This window comes from Pollicipes pollicipes, unplaced genomic scaffold (genome assembly GCF_011947565.3).
Source record: "Pollicipes pollicipes isolate AB1234 unplaced genomic scaffold, Ppol_2.1 Scaffold_7261;HRSCAF=8764_pilon_pilon_pilon, whole genome shotgun sequence".
NCBI classification, from domain to species: Eukaryota; Metazoa; Arthropoda; class Thecostraca; order Pollicipedomorpha; family Pollicipedidae; genus Pollicipes; species Pollicipes pollicipes.
This window is the reverse complement of record NW_023597054.1, coordinates 25655316-25676117: the sequence shown is the minus strand read 5'-3', so window position 1 is coordinate 25676117 and position 20802 is coordinate 25655316.

The following is a 20802-nucleotide window of genomic DNA, read 5'->3' as shown; positions in this document are numbered from 1 at the left end:
GGGACCCGGCACCAGGCAGTACGGGCACGACGTTCTGAAACGGAACGAGAGGGTGTGGTCAGGGCTCGGGCTCGGACGAGGACAGGAGCCGTGCGGTCGGGTGAGCCTCCGATCGGCCTGCGGAGCCGCTGGCCTGGCGGCAGGACGCTGACCTGACCTCGTCAGCAGAGCACAGGCCGCTGCGTCGGCGCTGTCGCCGGGGGCAACTAGTGCACTGGGCTTCCTAAATAATGCATGAGCTGGGCAGTGCACTGCCAGGCGTTCGTTGCGAACTATGTTGGGTTCGAGATTGACAGGACCCATTTATTGCCACACAGCAGAGGCATGTAGCTTTCCTGGCATAAATGCAGCATGAAACTACATCCTGACTCGAAACAATTACCCAGCCCCACATGCACGATGGCAACTTGCACATGCTTCAACTGAACCATGAATCACGTTGTGAATCCCGACACTTACAGTGAATTCTTAAAACAGCCGCGATGCCGGAAAATGAAACACGCTGTCAAGTGTTCAGCCTCTGAAAAGCTGTGATAAACAGAGCCACTGTCTTCCTTTTAACCGGCCGCGATCTAGTGTGAGCAGGGTGGCTAGCTCTCTCGCATGCCCGCAGGCGTGCAACGCTACACGACGTACCGCTTTGCGTGCCTTGCCTCGAGGGTGGTTCGAGTCAGCAGTTAATTCGATTACCGTTTCCTCATACCAACCGGCTAGCCTTGGGCAGCGCACGTTAAATGGCACAACCATGGGACTGCGGGACACTGGGACGGGAGCAGAGCACGCACAAAAATAACCCCCACGTGACTGCGGGCACCAGCGCAGCGCCAGGCCACCGCGACACGGCCCCAAGGCCCCGGGCTACCGGCCAGGCCGTGACCCCAGACCCGCTGGGCCGGGAGCTGAAGGCCTCGGGCTGGCCGAACCCTGGAGCCGGACAGACCTGCGACGCGCTTGTCAGCACGCGTGCGCGGAACTCGCCGCCCGGCCGGCGCTTTATGGTAATTAGTGCATTCACCTTGCGGCCCGGACAACACTGGAGACCGGTGCCCGGTGGTCGGGCGGAGAGGGCAAGGGGGCAAGGTCACCTGTTATTACATCCGTCACGCAATATGAGACTCCGTCTGGTCCCACGGATCAAAACGTAAAGCACACATAGATTCGATTCCTGTCTGTAGTGGCGCTTCAGAGCCTTAGACGTTGGTGCTTTCGACAGAGGAATGGCCGGCCTCAGGTCTGGTCTTTGATCCATGGCTCATTACGGACCTAAGCGTCAACCCTAACAATTGTTCATGGCTTGAGCCCAGTTGCAGCTATCTGTCTGTGCCCCTGGCGTATGTCCCAGATCCATCATCGATTTCTGATCGGCCCCAAACCCGAGCGATGGCGCGTGACCAGCCCCACACGCTCGTCGCACCGTCACCAGGTGCTCCGCGCTTCTGTTCACATCTCCGGCGACGTCCCAGCTGTGAGACACTACACAGCAGCAAATCACAATGGAGGTTCTACGAACCACCTCTCCGTGCGTCACCTCGCCAGCAGTGGGCGGTGACGGCCCTCCGGGAACCGCACCGAGCTCCCGCGCCAGCGCCGGACAGAGCTCTCGCGCCAGCGCCCCACTGAGCTCCCGCGCTAGCGCCGCCACGGACGGCAGCTCGCCCCGGGACGCCGAAACAAGCCGGTCTCTGTGTCCTCGACCCACGCGCCGGCGCGCCAGCTCGGAAGCGCGGGAGCCGCGCCCTGACAAGAACAGCGTGCGCTGCGACATCGCGGCGGCAGGGGCGGGGCTCCAGGGACCCCGGGGTCCGGTAGGGCGGGGCCCGGAGAACCCAGGTGTCGTACAGACGACGCGCCTGTGCCACCAAGTCCCCGACATGGCGGGCGGCTCCTCTCGTTTAGAAAATTTCTGTGACGGCATACAGCAAAGGAATGGGCCATTTGTGACACTGAGAACGTTCTAGACGAGCCATGGTCTCGCAACGAACGCTGCTTTATATTCCAAGGACAGAGTGATGCGGGTACTTGCGAAACACAATCGGGAAAAGTATGTCATCGTGCACATAATGAGGGTAACGTCGCACTAAAGCTTCTAGCGCTCGAAGGTAGGTGATGCGTAGAAAAAGCCTTGCGGATGGTTAACATAGAAAGTAATCCCCATACACAACCAGGGCATGCATTTCTAAGAGGCAGGTCCAAAGCAGTTTGCTCCCCATGTATTGCATGTCTTGTCTGGGTGGCATGAGCGCGAGAACAGCACGGCTCGAAATGTCCACTATTACAACTTCCCATCTTCATTGCATATTTTCTCATTCGCTGTTGTTGATAGTGCTAAATAGATCGTCGACAACCTCAGCCTGTCCTTTATGGTCATGTTTCAATACCGGACCAGTCGTGCGTTATTTGGTGGAAAATATCGCTGCCTGCGAGGAGCTGGGCGGCCCGGCACCGTGTGGCTTGGGCGCGTACATAGCCGAGTGGTCACGCTTCCGAGCGGAGGCCGTGACCGAGCGCAGTCTTGCCGGATCGCCCACCCCGCGGGTTTTTTTGTACTTAGTCTTCCTGCCGTCCTCTTCATTCGTTCTCTTCTTTTCCCCTTTCTGTTTTCCCCTGCTCTTTCTTTCTCTTCCTGTGCTCTCAAACAGTGCAAGTTAAGTACAAGTGACACTATAAACTTTTCATCATTTGCAAGTAGTAATGCTGAGTCGTGCAGAGGCGGTCATTCGAAACAGTTTGCGGAAAATGTTCAAGTGGAAACAATTGGCATTCAAGTGGAAACAATAGACGACCATCTCAACCTTCGCCCTGATTCGAGCATTTTCAGGGCGCGGTCTGACAGAGGAGTGTGTCGATGCGATCCTCTTGACTTTTCCAAACTAATGAAAATAGAACAGCGAATGAAATACGAGTGGATTGGTATCGACGAGATCTCACGATTGAAACTGGCTCGTGTGATATAATGTCAAAAATTGATCCCATCATGCCGGTTCGAATGTCAAATTTGGCAGAAAATCGCACGTTTTCAGCTTTACAACATGATACATACAAGACAATGTATCGTGGCAACACAGAAGCCAAGCAGATGCGTTCATTGTTGAATTGTACGTACAATTATGTATATTTGTGCATGTTTTGAGCATACATGTATGATATATGACTCTCAATGTGACAACGGCCGCCCGCCGCGCGCGCCCCGCGGCGTCGCTGGTTGTTTTCCGCCGACCGCGTCAAGTTGCAGATCGCCGTACACCGCTCCCTAAAACCGCTGCTTCTCTGAAACCAGAAAAGCTAGGGACACGTTTATGGGTGTTACACGTGTAATAAATGTCCTATAGGCTACTGGAAATTCAGGGGCGATTGCACGACATGCCGGGGAAGTATTCCCCAAAAAAACTTAGCGAGGGGTCGCATCGTGCCCCCCCCCCCGCGCCCTCCCAGCAGGGCGAAGGTTAAGAGCCAACCACATTTCCGCTCGGTGAATGGCTAACATTCCAATTTCCTAAAGCTTAACTACATTTCCAGTCGGTGAATGGTCAACCACGGAACAAGGAAACCGAGCAAAGCCGGTTCTTCATTGCAATATTCACCTCTGTTAGATCCGTGGATTGCTTAAGGTGCACGCTGCCTCACAAATGTCCATCATACAAACGTGACGTTTACTGTCTGCAACGCCTGATGCTAATCGACACCGGCTTTTCGCCAGCGTATTCCATTAACTTTTAACTTTACTTAATTATCTGCAGATGTAGTCGATAAATCGACACGAAACGGTTCCTTTATCCTTCTTGATTAAAAGTGACCGGGAATGTAACCCATTTTCCAGGATAGTCAGCCGTGTTTCAAGCTATGTTCTGGACCGACACATTGAGTAGGATACTAAAAGCAGCATGTTTCGCCACCTTGAGAGTAAAAAGCCGCATCGTAAAGACATTCGTTACAACCAAACGCTGCTTAAAACGTTTGCCCTATTTTAATGCGGGGCTGAACCCTCTCTGGTTTGGCAAATATCATCACAGTTTTACCAGTTATATCACAAAACCACCCCACCTGGAGCTCACAAACGTGGTAAGCTTTCCAGAGTTATATTCTCCACTCGCACACAAATCAGTGTTCCGCACTTTACCAGCGCGGCACAAGGCTTGAGTTGAAATCGTGCCAGGACAACCTGCATGATTTTCACATACACGCATTAACAGATTATTTTAAACTAATGAAATTAGATTTTTGGCATCGATAAGCTTTTATTCCATCAGATATCTCACAAACACACATTTAGGTGTTTCAGACTGGATAACCATAGACAGCAGTAAAAAATATGCGCTATCGCTGAGGCCATGTTAAACCAACGTTGGTTTTGGTGCTCAAATCAATGTATCTTTGCTCATACGATTATTCCAGGCACCAGATCACGCATCGCAGGGCCAGCATGCCGGCAGATCGCGTTCGATGGCCGTATATTTGTGACATATATAGCCGCATCCCTTCCAACTTGATGAGGCTTTGACGCCAGTGGTAACACAGGGCGGTGGACTCGATCGATCGGCAAGCCGCCACCTCTCATGCTTACCGCCTGAAGTCATCCAAGTACCGAACCACCGCGGAATCATCACTCGGAAACTGAGTGGCACACACAAGCGTAAGACCGCAGCGCTTATCTGCACATCCAGATACGAACACCCCAGCATACTTGCAAGCGTTGCACAACACACACGCATGCTATCACCACGCGCCTCCGACATTCACCTACACTCGCCATGCACCCAACAACCGCCACACGATCACGGGCTCTGTCATGCGCTATCGCTGGGCCAGTTCTGAAACAAGCCTCGCACTTTTGACCTTGGCACTGGATTCACGGGACTATTCCATGCCGCACCGCTGCTGGTCGTAAACATCCGTTCGGCATCATTCGCTAGCGTTTCGGTAACTGAGCTCTCCGGTTTTACCGATGCTACCTCCATTGTGTCTTCACGCACCCTGAATGTCGGCGCTACATATGCACGGGCGAGGATGCGGAGAGTATCTCTGCGTGGCGCAACGGCTCTTTGGGCCAGTTTGATACTGATAGCGTTGTGATTGGCCCCTGCACGACGATTAGAGGCGAAGGACGCACCAAGCCATAATTGAGGGAAACACGGACATGAAACCCTGTATTTTGAATGGGGCGCACGAAAATAGACCATAAGGCGACCATAATGGTCGAAAAGCAAACTTCGGCAATATGGAGGGGAATGTTTCCCGAGTTCCCGTTGTTGCCCACAACGGGGCTGTTTAAATTCGGGGTGTAAATCTGCGTTAGACTTTAAGAAAGTAAGCCGTAAGCTGTATCTTCATTGTTCGGAAATCGGACACAGTCCGACACCAGAAGCATTTAGAGACATTTCGCGGAGTGATATCTAACAAAACGAAAATACGGTGCAAATCGAACCACCTGGATGTGCCGCAAAGTTCTGTACACTTAACTAAAAATGACTATGGTTTGCTTAAATCACTTTAGGCACCAGCGACGGGTGACGTGCTACGACAAAAAAACTTTATCGTCATGCGAAACCGGTGATAAGCATAATACCCCGCCTTCCTTTCTCAAATGGTCTAGGCTCTTGACGTGGATCACAAACACATTTCCTTAGCAGGCGGTCGTTGTCAGGATGGCATCGTCCTTTCCAAGCCCTTAGGCGTCCTTCTTCTCATGCTTGTGGGTGGACTTTTCGGAAAAACTCAACCAGTCGAGGATCAAGGATGCGTTTGTACGCTCCATGTATGCAACGAATAACGATTCGTCTTCGCACGTTGTAGAACAATTCCATTATGTGCCCGCTGGGCCTGAGTTGCATACACAGCTATATGTGTCCGATGAATATCCTCGTGTAACCAGGCATATTAGGCGACCAGAACATTCTTGAAGCGCGTCTACATAACGCTGCCACGCACGGCCTACGCTTGTTCACAGTCTGGCCAGCTTGCTCAGCTTTGCAATCTTCCTATATTAATTATTAATGTCAAACGACCGAGCTTTCACTCATCACAAGCATAGTAGCGAGTCAAAGCAATAATGTGCTCTACCGCGTTATACGCAACCTGCGCAATCCGATGGCGGAAGGGGCAGGAAGCTGAACACAACACATAAACGCGATCGATTCAGCCTGCTATACCGGTAACATCTGATATCTGCCCAGTCATCGCGCGCACGAGCCATGCTTCATGTCATTGTTACAAATATCACGGATGGCTTGTTGTCACCATGATATTGGACACGCCATTTTTCATACGATGCAGCCACGCCCGCAATGATAAAAACCCTGCCTGAACAGCATTGTTTTATGCAATGACGTGCACAAACGCTCTTCACGCGCATGTCTCGGGGCGCCATATCGCTCCCTTTTTATGGGCGCCTGAAAGTGCCGGACGCACCGACCCTGAACAAAGTGGGACGGGAAAACCTCGAATCACTGCCGGCAGTCTCCTTACGTAGGATAGGGACACGCACGTCCGTCACATTCGTCACCAAGCGTGCGCACGTCTCGCCGACCGGAACAGCCCGTCATAAACGGCTTACGGGTTCGAGGGTCGCCACCGCTCCGGCGCGCCGCGAGAGCCGGGTCGTCGAGCTGTGCGTGACGCGCCGGGTAATCCGCTCCGCACGCTCTCTGCGACGGGCCCGTCCGGTCGGCTCGAGGAAGCGCCGCAGTCCCCGCGACCTCCGTCGGCACAGCTGACCCACATAGCCGGCGCGCGACCTTGAACCCTGACCCCGGGCGGGTCAGCGGCGCGCGGCACGCATAGGCCTGGTAGCGCCGCCGGCCGCCAGGGGCCGCGGCGTTTTTGCCGTCTCTGCGCGTGGGGAGGGCGGCTCCTGTTGTTCGGGTGCCGTGACCTGGCACTAATGGGTCCCACGGCTAGACTGAACGGCCGACCGACGAATTGCAAAACAAGACACGGGAAAATGGCGACGGGTGTTCCAGGGAGAGAGGGTGTTCGCAGCGGACTCTTGTCCACCACGCCGAGTGTGATGCCCTGCAGGAGGACAAGGCTGACACAGTTGGCGTCACAATGACAGCGCTGGTGCCTTTTCTCCTGTATTAGCTACGCATTCCCGCTGCGGGTCCTCTTTTGTCTGCAGAGAATGACTTCACTAAAAGAAATGCGTGGTGAGGGCAGATTAATGGTTGTTTAAAAACCAGCTTGTTTGTCTCCCATTAGAATGTGTAAAAGCAGACTGGAATGCATTAAATATCAAACTGGACCCATTTTTCATTGTCAAAGGTAGCGTCTATTTGATTTAGGAGGGAGCTGTTTTCTTTGTTACGAGCGCAGGGTCGAGGGCATTGCTAACTTCATAATGTTGACGTGGAAATCTGCATACTTCAAGGACCTCGGAAGCTTTAGGCCCCGGCAATCAGTGACAAGACCCTAACGCCTAATTATGACGCATACGTATTTTCGGCGTCTTCTAATAACATAACTGGACCATCAATGAAAGGCGCAGAACACAGCTGCGTGCACGTGTGTCATTCTTGTGCAATATTTCAGGGACCGCCGAACGCTACGTGGCTCTCCACATGACAGCGCGTCGTACCCGAAAATGTCTTGACAGGGGGAAACAGTCACTGTTTTGACAACCGCAGCTTAGTCACGCGTGGGGTCCCTGTCCGGGCGCACCATTTGAAGCCAGCACATGACAGACGTTTATATCTTTCGGGACACCCGGTGGCGCGAGCCGTGCGAGCGCGGTGCTGCGGTCTGCCAGCCGCATTCCTCAGCTCGCGCCTGCAAGCCCGCTCTGCAGGCTCGACTCAGCCGAGGAAAACCCGGCTGCAAGTCTCGCGATACGTGCCGCGGAACTCGGGCACATACTGCGCCACTTCCTGCGAACTGACACCGCCCTTTGAACTTCCGAGCGCGAGGCACGCACACGGATGGTCTGGCTCATGTTCCGGAAGGCAGCCATGTGACTAACCGCGAGCCAGACGAGTGACGTCACCTGCGACGGGCGACGTCACGCCCGTCACCAGTCGGTGTAGGGTCGTGACCTGCCGGACAAAGGGAGGACTCCCCTGTCGCGACCAGCCACGGGGAGGAGGTTCAGAGGTCAGTTCTGCATTACCCGAGGCAAAGGCGTAGTCACACAAGGCTGCCGTTGCTGACGGCGTGCGCAGCCGCATCACCACCGGCCCTTCACTTCGCTCGCGCAGCCGTTCGTGGGACGTGTTTGCCCATGACGTCACAGGCGACTACGTCGGCAAAGAACTCCGTCAATGAAGAGCCGGCCTCCGGTGACACCGACCGTCCGAGGGGCCGCGTCCCTTGCGAGACGGCACGGCTCTTTGTGCGGCGCCTCTCGCGGGGCCGCGTGAAGCCTCACCTTGAGGCAGCGGCGGCGGCGGCGGCGGCGGCGGCGGCGGCGGCGGCGCCGAGGCAGCCGCCGCTGGCGTGTCACGCCGCGTGACAAATAGCGCCAGCTGCCGGCCGTATTGTACGCCGGACGCGCCCGTGACACGCGGACGGTCCGACACCCCTTGCGCGCCGGGCGGCTAACACCCGGCGGAGCTCGCGGCCCGATCAGGCCGGCCTTATACGGAGGTCACCGCGGAGTCACGGACAGATGAATCAATCGAGCGCTGCCGGCGCCAGGCATCGGTTACCGGGCGCCGAGCCGCCGCCACGTCACCACACGGTGGGCGGATGGCTGTCACAATACAGCTCGCTCGCACGCACACCCGTGCGTGCGTGTCTGTGAGTGTGTGTGAGTGTGCGTCTTACGCTGGGCGTCAGGCGGCCGGCGAGTTGTGCGCGGGGTGGTCCCGGTGCGGTGACCCCGTGTGAGCCGCGCCCGGCGTCGACACCACCTCTGCCGCGGCTTCTGGACGGTCCAAACACCGCAGCACATACGGTTGCGCAACGCCGGGCCGGCCGGGCCGCCCCCGTCGATTTCGCGAACCTATTTACCGAGCGCGGCTAATTGTCGGCTGCTGGCGGGCCGCCTCCGCGAAATGTGCGTCACGTCGTCGCCAGCACGCGTGATATCGACAATGGGCGTCGGCGGCCGGCGGCTCATTAGCATATCGTGCGTAGGGGCCGGGCCGCGGCGCTCTTGACCCAGTATGTCCAATATGCCGGGAGGAGCGGCATACGCCTGGCCAGGCGGACACTCATTGTCGCCGAGGGTGCCGGGTTTTTGCCGGCGCGGCCAACGGCCGAGGTCGCGCACAGGGAAACGTCGGTGGCATTTCCTCTCCAGGACATGACGAAAGACCCCGGAGCTGACCTCGAGACCGGGCTGCGTTGAAAACAGACATAAAACGCCGGCACCCCGGCGAGTTGAGACCGTGCGCTGTTTTTCCACATGGAATGGCCTGTCTTACAACATCGTAATGGACACGGGCTGGATGGTGACGGATGTGGTCGATAACAAAGGCAGCTCTAATCTTATTTATGTCATATTGGGAGGCACTGATCCATAAAGTGGACCACGATTCGTGAAGCTGACAGTCGGTGTCATACGCCCTGTTCCTGATTACGTCTAATCCGGGCTTCCACGGCTACATCAGACACGGCGTTTTTATTTGTCAGGTGTCGTCACATGCGCGCACGTGAAACACGCTTCTCCGCCCAGGCGCGTACATAACTCAGCTCACAGAGAGCCTCAACAGATACCGAGATGCGTGCGATAGCCTTTGATGGGCCTGACGACCTTGCCAAGGTGAGTACGTGTGTAGGCGACGGCCGGTCGCTCGGCGCTCTGCCCACCGGCTCTCCCGCTCTGCCCGGCCGTCGTTGCTGCAACCGCTCTCGGAGCGACGTCGGAGCGGCGCCGGCGGGCCCTGTCGGCAGCGCCAGGCTCGGTCTCCGGGAGTCGACGTCCAACACGGACTGCCGGGGACGTCTGACCTGGCCTGATCTGACCTGACCCGGCCGGTGCGGCCGCGAGAGCTGCGGCGAGCGGCGCAGCCCGCGGCGCACCGCCGGGCCGGCTGCAGCGACGCGGAGTCGGCGGCGGCCCTGAGACAATTGCCGAGTGGGCGCAGGCATGCCGGTGTTTTGTTTGCGGCGGCGACCCCGGACGGCGGGGTCGGGAGCTGGCGCAGCCTCTCGCGGCCTCAGCTGCCGCGCCAGCGGGCACAAGCACGCCAACGGCCACCCCGGTCGTCACTGGCAAGCGCTGGAGGAGGCCAGCGTGCACCCGAGAAAACGACAGGCCAATAAACATGCAGATCGTGGTGTCCAAGCGCTCCACATCATGACACGTTTACTGCTGATGAACAACTCTAAAATCGCCCTCCCGAGAAATGATCGGCATCGTAAGGCGGGCGGCGTGTTCTGTAACGGCCAGCCGCAGGAGGTGGGCGCCGTTCCAGATCAGCCGGCCATCCCGGTGGCGTTCGAGCGTCGACCAGCGGTGCGTCTGGGAGCTGGGCGGCGGCGGCGGGCGCCCATGGCTGCTGCCGAGGCATGCCAGTCACGTCGCCGGCTCAGGTAGTAGCCCTGTTTCCTGACGCCTCAAGGTCGGACGGCTCGCCACATTTGGAGCGGCCGCTGCCGGCTGCGCGTCGGAGATCAGGGTCTGCCGGCTCCGCGCGCGCGCCGGCTGGAGGAGGGGCGACGCGACGGAGGACGTCGGCTGGGACGAGGTGTGCCTGGGTGGAGGAGGGGGGACGCGACGGAGGACGTCGGCTGGGACGAGGTGCGCCTGGGTGGAGGAGGGGGACGCGACGGGGGACATCGGCTGGGACGAGGTGCGCCTGGGTGGAGGAGGGGGGGGGGGGGGGGCGACGCGACGGAGGACGTCGGCTGGGACGACGTGCGCCTGGGTGGAGACGCGTGCAGCGCTTGCGGCAGGAAGTAGGAAGAATCGGACGCTCCCGGTGGCATGATGACGCTCGGATCATGGGCCGATGGTTGACACGAGGGCAAGAAAGGTCTAAACCATTCATGTGCCGTTGGGAAAGGCCGAGGTGCTCTACTCGGCAACAAAGGCCAGCAAAACAGCGGGTCACCAACTGGAAAGTAAGACACGTTTGAGGTCACCGCGTAACTACTGAAGTTGTCATGCGGCAGGTGAAATGATGGAGCATGACGGAATGCAGCCATGAGACATTCCAATTAGGATCAGGGAAGGGCATTGCCGCGACGGAACCAGTGCAAGCGATGACATCATACCACGGCATGTCCAAAATAATCCCGCAGACTGCATGCCTGGTCGAAGACATCACATCAGCATGTGTTAACACTCGCATCAGAAAGTCTGGACGATAATAAGAGCAGTGGGAACCGTCAGCAATGAACAACAGGTCACTCACAAGTGACTGGCTGTCTGCGTGCAGGGTACCCCACGTCCTGCCCGTACGGGGCCGGGGAACCGGGTCAAGGGCGTGGGGCCTCCCAAACGGCCGCAGATGAAGCTATCAAGCCGGCAACGACCAATCGATGTGATCAACAACTTACTGGGGCGGAGCTATAGCTATTGTTCACGATGCGATCAACCACTACGTGCCAAGAATCGGAGGCCCTTTCCTTCCAGTTACATCTTAATGCCCCATTTCCTCCAATTACCGGTTGCTTGCGGGCCTGCTCTTCGACCTTCGTGGCGAGAATACCGATTTTCACCGAGATTCCTCAAGTTCCTCACGTTTCGCCGTCGCCTCAATGGCCCATTTCACGTACGGCCATCAAAAAGTCAGGAAGCACGCACCCGAAGACTGAGCGGCCCGAAGAGAATACTAAGCACCGGGCGGGAATTATCATGGCCCATATCCGTCACGATTCCAGCCCGATGACGAAAGGGATCGATCCCCGGCGGGGGAGCGAAGGTCAGCGGTGTTGGGCTCGTCCCGTCCCATCATCCCGGCCCACGGGTCACCAGACGCAGGAGCCAGCGTCGCGGGCGGTGCACCGCGCGCATGAGGCATTCTGGCGGCGTCCGGTGCCCGCGAGGGTTTTGGGCGGTGTCTGGCGCATGTGAGGGCTCTGGGCGGTGTCTGGTACGCGTGAGTGAGCGGCCACTGCGCAGCTCGAGGGCGGGGACACAGCTGCTGGTTGCGCGGCCGCTGGCCGAGGCCGGTGTCGACACGGCACACGCGCGCCGGACCCGGCCCACTGCGATCTGTCTTCTGTGAGGCGGCGCCGCCCGCAGCCGGTCTGGGCATGGGACATACACGAGTGACGAGGCTGCGGTTCACGCCTCAACGGGCAGCGGCGGCCGTGCGACTTGGGAGATATCGCGACGCAATAACACACGTGTTCGGCCTAGCCCGCGGGCTAGCAGCGAAGTCAGCCTCGGTGCTTCTGACTGCGTTCCCTCCCAATCTCAGCACTGACCGTCGTTCTCAGGCATCGTGTCAGACATGTCCCAACCGTTCTAACGCAGGGATATGTGAAGGTTAGCTGCAAGAAAAAATGAGATATAAAGAAAACACAAACAAGCATCACCGTCTGCACGCCTCAGCCGCCCCTGCACCACACGCATTGCGTAGCTGGCCAATCAGATGCGCGCCGGTCGCGTGCAGGACGTGCCCCAAATATAGCATTGCATGGCGCAGCCCTAATTTAGCAACGCCTGGCGTGACCCGCATTCTCGGACGGCGTAGCGTGTTGGTGTATTGGAACCTGACACGAGCATGCTGTTGTCCCCAGTAACCTTCACTGCGGTGGTTTGAGAGACCCCTGCATGATTTGCCGGCCTGCAAGGCTGCGTAAATGCCACGAGACCCAAACTCCAGGTCGCGTAACTAACTGCAGGACACCCACATCCAGTACCACGCGACGGTTGTAGCTTCATCACATGGGGATATGAGTACGCGCATCGAGGAAAGGGGCGTGCGGGCTGAGCACGCCCCTTTCTGAGTTGAGAGACAGAGAGAAAAAAAGAGAAAGAGAGAGAAAAAGAGATTACAGAGAGAGAGAGAGAGGGAGGGAGAGAAGGGAGGAGGGAGGGGGGAGTGAGAGAGGGAGAGTGGAAAGAGTGAACTAGCTCCTTGATTGTCACCATGATCATGACTATGACAATGACGACCTTGACCATCAAATCCAGATACAATGATGACCTTGACCATCAAATCCACCTACAATGATGACCTTGGCCATCAAATCCACCTCACAAATAAATTGATATCGTCGCCACCAACAACAACAATCCCCATAACAACCCTTTACATCAGTGTGCCCAATTATTGACAACTTAGTAGCAAGCGTACACGCCACATCATCGTGCCATTATTTACACGTAAGTATGTATCGGTGTAACCAAGATTCACTGTTTCAATCAAGCAACTGGTGTTGCAGATATGGTGGTTCATAGTCAAACACATGCATCTGGTAGAGGACGGTATGCTCTATTTTGTACACAATGGGCCTCCAATATACGAGCATGACCTTTGAAATCACGCCAGTCATATTAGAGGTAGCCATGCAACTGTCGATGATACTGCCCTTGGGCTATGTGTGGATGGTCCGCAACCAGCTTGTGTTCATTGCAGCTCATCGCCAAATAGTCAGGCCATGTGGTGGAAAGAAGAGGCGAAAAAGCCACGCTTCCAAGCTCTGGTAATTCCTGCTCTGCATGGGCGGTGGAGCGTTTTTCATAGCTTTGACTTAAATGCAGTTCAAAGGATTTTCTAGACTATTTAATATAGTTTACAACTACCGCAATGCCATACAAATTTGCTTCCAAAACTGTCCAGACATTTTTGTCATTTTCCACGCAAGTGTGACATCGTTCCTCAGCTTAGCCACATGAATTATCACCTTGCTTACCAAACTGATCATACTTGCAATAGTCCATGATAATAGCATGCTTTCTGTGGCCTCGCAATCGCGCTCATACGTCAGAAAATTGCTTATGCACCAGTGCTCTGGGAACTCCTGTTAATTGCGATCGAACGCTGGGGCAAAGCCTCGACATAAATTTCAGTGCGGATGCTGGAGAGACGGATCACCGGCTGTTCATACAACGGGCATGGGCTAATGCCCGTCGGTGATTGTCCTCATCAGTATGATGCGGCCCACGCGGACGCCTGTGGCTACCATTACAGTCAACAAGAAAACAAGTCCATGAGCGAAGCGTTTATCAAAACAGGAGCCGTGGTAAATATAAACTGTACAGCAGCGAGCAGATGTGATGACTTGGCCTACCACAGTCGCCAAACATATGAAACTTGATTGAAGCGGCTATTTCAGAGTCTTCCTGGGACAAATGAGCCGTATGGAACTACGCCTGCTTTGGTTTATGAAGAATGCTGTGGGAGGAAAGGGCGCGCCCCAAACATTGGCTGACACTGGATGAAGCAGGCAGAATGATCCTTGCGATTGGAATTCATTCAAAGTCATGTATATAATTGCAACGAATTAATCTGCAGCCGCATGCAGAGTTAAAAACAGCCAAGTTCGTTTTTTCTGGAAGTCTTCTAATTGAAACGTACGAGGAAGGAAATAAGATAATCTGTAACGGTTTAAAGCATTACAGCTAGATTCAACGACTTATAAGCAGCTGCAGGTAACCTGTTTGAGACAGGTGGTCAGCACAATTATATCGACGATGGATTGAGACATAACTATATGATATCCCCTGTAAAGGTTGTTGGCTGTGTTTCTGAAAACCGCAATGTAAAGTTCCTTCCTCGCATCTGATTCCCTTGACATTCGTTTGGCACATGCATTGGCACACATGGCACATACATTCGTTTGGCTGGCAGCAGCCGGCTAGATGTTGCTTCACGAGGTCACATTTCAGTTTAGTCACCATCATGTATTGTACCAAATTAAGTCACGATCACCGAGCCCGAATAAGCAGACCCTTCTGGTACAGCCGCTTTCGAAATCAGTTAACCATTGTTACACATGCTGCTGGCTCGCCCGAAGCCGTCCTGCAGCTTTCTGGGTTTTTGTGGTATCTTACGCGACTAGTTACATATCATTCACGTCACCTAGTCCATCATATTGTTTTCCGAGTGGGAAAAGCCAGGGCCGGGGATTGATGTTTCATTCTCCAGTTCTGACGATTGGATCCTGAGACAACAGCGAGAGGGGTGCGAGCAGCCCCCGGGAGGCAGCAGTTGACGAGATACCACACGCGATGCCAGGCTTACTCGTGGAACGGAAACCAAGGAGGAAGTCAGCACCCGATGCATGTTAGTCTCGGTGTCGCACAACCAGTTGCATGCGCCGAGTGCCAGCGGCGAAGGACAACTTGTCCAGATCAACGATGAAAACATTTCTGCGAGGCGACTGCTGCTTAGAAAACGATGATTTCCGCTTCTAAGTTAACTTTGTCCGGCATTCAAATCATGCTCCTCGTTCTGCCAAAGTGAGAGGCAGGCGACGCCGTGTAACCCCAGCTTTTAAGTGCGTCGTAAAGCCTTAGCAACGCCGATCCCACCACCATCATGCTCACTGTAAAAGCATTAATTTAACACACAATATGCAAAAATATATACATGGGGTCACTTGAACCAATTAAACGTGACATAATATATTTCAGGGACTGGTTGGACTAGTTAGGAATCTCCGTCAGTCATCAAAAGACATCGGTCTTGATCGCCTCACCATGAGATGCATGTCGGGATGAAATAAGTCTACGGCGCAGCTGTCCAGAATCTACGCAGTGACAGGAAGTACGTAACACAGCGCGATTATCCGCTAGCTCTGAACGAGCATCACTTCTTAATTGTTACGCTTTCTCGGATGACTGAAAAGAAAGCTTTAAGAGCTATCGCATAGCTGACGATCAATAATGACTTCGCTGGCTACAGTGGTTAGATGGGTAACAATAGCCATCGCTGATCCTTGATATTTTACAATGCGACTTCACCGGCGCTCCGCTTCGCCCTAGCCTTTGTTTCCTACGTGGTCTCACTAACCCGAAATCAGCGAGGGATTGTTTTACAGAAATGTGGTCAGTTGGTAGCCCGTAGCACCACCCGAGAGCCATGTCGGACACGCCAGACAATGGGTGAACTACTGTCCAGCTATCAAGTTCAGTTATCTAGGTCAGATCCGCACTCGTTAAGAGCACAACGTTCCGTTCATTACGCAAGTTTGGTTGCTTGATATGCCACATGATGGTGTTAAACGTCAACACGATGACGAGTTGCATGCAACAAAGGCACGAAGCACCGTGGTGAGGCTTGTCCAAAACCACTCAAAACCTGAGTTCGCTATTCGTTCGAATTAATGATAACAATAATACTAATATTTTTATCATCTAGCTACCGACATAAGAGCTAGAAAACTACCATTAAATAATTTGATGGACATAATTCCCTTCTGCAAGGAAGTCTTAAGTTTGGACGCCACAAATAAGCACATACGGTCTCATGATTGCGAACAGATGTTTGTTCACTCAGTCGGAGCTCAGAGATGGATGCATATACTGTTCAGCCTTGCTCGTGACCAGGTCTTTGTGGTAATGAAACGCATGCTGTGCCATAAATGTAGCCATCTATAACAAAGCAACCTATCTGATGAAATGTGAAATGCCTCTGACCTGTTTTGTCGGATTGCAAGTTCGGAGCTCTTATGTTGAAAATAATCGATCTCCAGTATACCGGGAGGCGCTAGTTAAGCGAGGCTAACAAGCGAGCATTTGTCATATTGAGAAAACTCGACGTTTTGAAGCTCCGCTCAGTAAGCACATCTTCGAAACGTCGAGCTATTCGATGCGACCAAGTCTTGCTAGATAGCGTTGTTTGACCAGCATCTCCTTACCTATTAAAAGTCGGCTATCATCAACGTAAAAACTTCAAACTCGTAAAGCCAGTTTCATTAACAATGCTGAGGACAGCGGGGTGAACGGCGCCCGAGACATGCATCGGCACCCGCTTCAGACGTCTGGTGAGTCGGCACTTCGAGTCGAGTTAGCACGCTCGTCACGGCCCCGCGGGCGTTCGTAACGCTCCCTTACTGACCTTGGCAGCATAATAAGGTTCGGGTGCTGAGGAGGCAACCAATTCACGATCCGACACGATCCAAGTCGACTTAAATGTGGCTGGCTTTTTGCTCAAGCGACCAGCCCGGAGGTCTGGATTGCACATTTCTTGTATACGCATTTCGACGTGTACTTTTTTAAACTCATCTGCTGGAGAAACAGTATCTTTCCCTCGTAAAACACAACTATCCAAAGGTTACATCATTTAACTAGAATAAGGAAAGTCAAAAAATGAATCAACTGTTTCTTCAAATGCAACTTTTTATGTCTTTTCTGAGAGCGCCTTTGAAAATCAGGTCGATTCGGGAAACGACCTGCTGTAGATAAGTAAATCTCATGCTATGCATCCAGAAGTCCGAAAACGGACCAGATATTTTGCCTATAATGCCTAATGCCTCATGCCATCCTTCAGCGCCGCGTACGTGAGGGTCAGGATGATTTGGGAGTCGTCCACGGATTATTGAGATGGTGTGCAGGAGCAAGAAGGAGAGCTGACATGGAGAATGCCACAACTGACCGAACAACTTTAGTCAGTGCAACAGGTTCAGACGTCCAGAGAAATCCTAAAGGATAATCCAGATCAGAACCGGTCTTCCCTTTAACCGATCGGTATGCAGATCGTTCTTAATAACGCTGGGTCGATTTTCATTGTGCAACGCCATGAGTCGTATCATCACAATGATATCTGGGGCAGAGGTCACCGGCGCGTCCAGTGCCTAGCACACGCAACGTAGCTGAACACCGTGCAGAACAATATGATGCCATTCTCCGCTGCACACGCGAATGCAATGGCCGAGGGACCTACCCGGCACGCTTTGGAAGATTGGCTGCGCCCAGATTTTCTGCAACCTGCATCACGGCATAGCGTGATACATTGGTTAAATCTCATGGTATGCATAAATAGGTCCGAAAACAGATCAACTCTGCGATCTATGCCGTGGGATGCATTATCATATGAGACGCTTCGCGTACGAACGAACACTTAATTTTAGCAAGTGATATTTAGGTGGCTTCATCCTATCTCTCACAGTGTGGCGTTCGGCAGTACCTAAGGATCATGGAGCGAGTGTGACCATCCAGCTTGTACTGGGCGCTCAGTTCACGGGAGAAACGAGAGTAAGTTCAGAGTTTCTCGGGCTGAATACAACTTTTCGCGCTTGTTTTCCGTTCTTGGGCTGCAAGTCGGTGTTTTGCTCCCACATGTCTTGCAGAATGGATGTCATTCCAGCGCTATCGAAATACGCAACAGTGAACTAACATACATCATACAAGACGTCGTTGCCGTAAAAGGATCGTCACGCAAGGTAAGCCACAGCCGTAAAATTTGGCATCCCTGAATAAATGGTCCAGGGTGCGCCCGACACTACTGCTTCTTTACTGTTGTACGCTGAGGCGAAAGGGCGGGAAACTCGAGAGATTGCCAAATGGCGAGGCAACATGGCACATTGGTCTGGCGATCCAGTGAAACTGCTCGCATGTACACTTTTTTGGAATGCCGTACGTTCCGGCCTGGTCCCGGTTTGGTTGTCGATTCCCACTTATTTGTGATGACCCTGCCCTTGAATATTGACTGCCCCAATGTTGGTGTGGGTACTCACATTGTTGCTCAAGTGTTGCAAAAGTTGAGGAAAAAGTCAAACGCCACATACAATCTCGCAGCGATAATCACAACGCTGCCATGATAAAGGACTGTTTAATAAACAATATCAAAATGAAACTGAAAAGGAGCGTTGAACAATGTGGGTTAAATCCGTTGAGGGGGGGGGGAATAGGCTGTCGCGCGTTGGATTGGGCCCCCAATAGTTCACCAACATCGCCGCCACTGATCGTCATTATTTGCAGAGAGGGCGTCGCTTGAACAGCGCTGTGTTTGAGGGCCCATGCGGCTCTGATGGATTGCAAATATGCGCGCTCGAAACCGTTTCGCGACCTTGATAGCTATCGCAGCCGGAGGTCATATGGTAAAGACGCGTCGCGGTGTCGCGTTGGGCGAGTGTATAATTGATGCAAATACACGGTCGCTGCAATACAGATCCAAGGGCGCAGTGCAAACGCTCGCGATATCCACATTGCTTAAAGCAGCAGACATATGCTATGTGGAGCTTCTTGCATATATGTTCGGCATTTGACCGCTTACGTGCGCACTGCGGCGTGACTGTGGGTGGCATGCAGACAGTATAACCAGCTGCATAACTACGGGCGACCACTGTTAACTACAGGTTAACTAAGTGTGAACTCCACTCCAAGCAGTGTGGCCTGACGGATCAAAGAAACGACGGAGGGAGGTCTGGCCAGCGGTCCCAAAGGCACGTTTGAGTCGGGAAGAAAGGGTTTAGGATGAGCTTTTGTCCCCCACCTGTCAGCAGCAATATGCCGTAAGTGAGTCATTATCACGCATTTATTGATACCGGGACGGGTATCACCACTGCTGAGAAGTCAGATGCCGGTTACCTGCTCAGACAGGAAGAAGTAGACATTCCTTTTGCCACATATTCCGATTTGCAGTACGAGGTCGGATACATGTGTTGGTTGCATCTTCAACTTAGCTTCATCGCATTTAGAAAAGATGTTTGCGAAAAGGGGGCATTGACAGAGAGCTGCACACACTGAGACACGTAAACGTACGCAATGCATCAGATGGGGCAGCTGTTTTATATGCATTGCTTTAAAAAATCGATTCGAATGGTTTCCATGGGTCACTAGGTTCAGAGTACCTGCAAAGCATAGATTACTACATGCACACTAAATCCACTACCCAAATCATGCCACCGATTCAACGGATAATGTTTCCTCTGCCTTTTGAAAGTAAGGAATGCAGAGGTTTTACGTGTCGCACCACGCTGCGGCACGACCGTCCCAGGCCTGCAATGACCCTTGTTGGCCAGTTGCCAGCTGACCTTTCCGTCTCATTCTGCCCGGACAATGCGCCCGCACTGGGACTCGCACCCAGTACCACTGGACTACGCGTCCGGCATCCATTTCCTAGACCACGGAGACGACACGGAGCTGGCTTTACACTTACCACGAGTTTTACGAGAGCCCAGTGTCTGACTCGGTGCAGCAGCCCAGATCAGGTTGAGTGGTGCAGGCGCCGACGTCGTACTGCTTCGTCCAGTCGCCGCCTCTCACAGCGCTCTGCACTCAGCTCCGGCTGGCCTGCCGTAGACCCACCGTCCGCACGCGCTCCGTCAACGAGCACGTGTGGTGCGCCGCCGCAAACCAGCAGCGTGCCACAACAAACCCGCCGCCGCCGCCGCCTGACGCACGGCCGCGGGGCGGAGCCACCTGGCGTGACGTCACGACGCCGATCGTCCGCTGGTCCGGGAGATGACGGCCCGTCGTCGGGCTCCGCCGCATCGGAGGATGTGAGGTCGAAGGTGCTGGGAATGGGCGCGAGGCCATGAGACAGGCGGCATCGCTGGCGCCGGAAGACGCGGCAAGTCGCAGTTCCGAGGCTCTTCCGCCTTCGGAGCGCACCCCGTCCCATGGGGTGGACTTCATTAGGACCGCTCTCGTCGCCGTTCTCGTCTCTCGTGTGTTGATGACCTTTTGTTAAGAAATTTGAGCTCCTTGCGCGCACCTTAGATTCACTTTCATAATTGGAACATCAACGATGCGTCCCACACTGTTGCTGACACATGACATGCAACCCGAATACAATGGGTATGTAAGCGCAATGTTGTCCTATACCATCCTACGTGTACGAACACGTGTCAGCGTTGCGCGGTCATTTCCACCCTGGAGTCGAAAAATCCTACTGCTCGTGAGATTTCTCAGCCATGCAATTTCGAAACTGAGGCCCGCTCGTGACCTGATGGACAGTAGGTGCCACCTCCAACAGGCCGTGCCTGCTGACCTGGTGCGCGGCGACGATGGTTTAATGGGACATG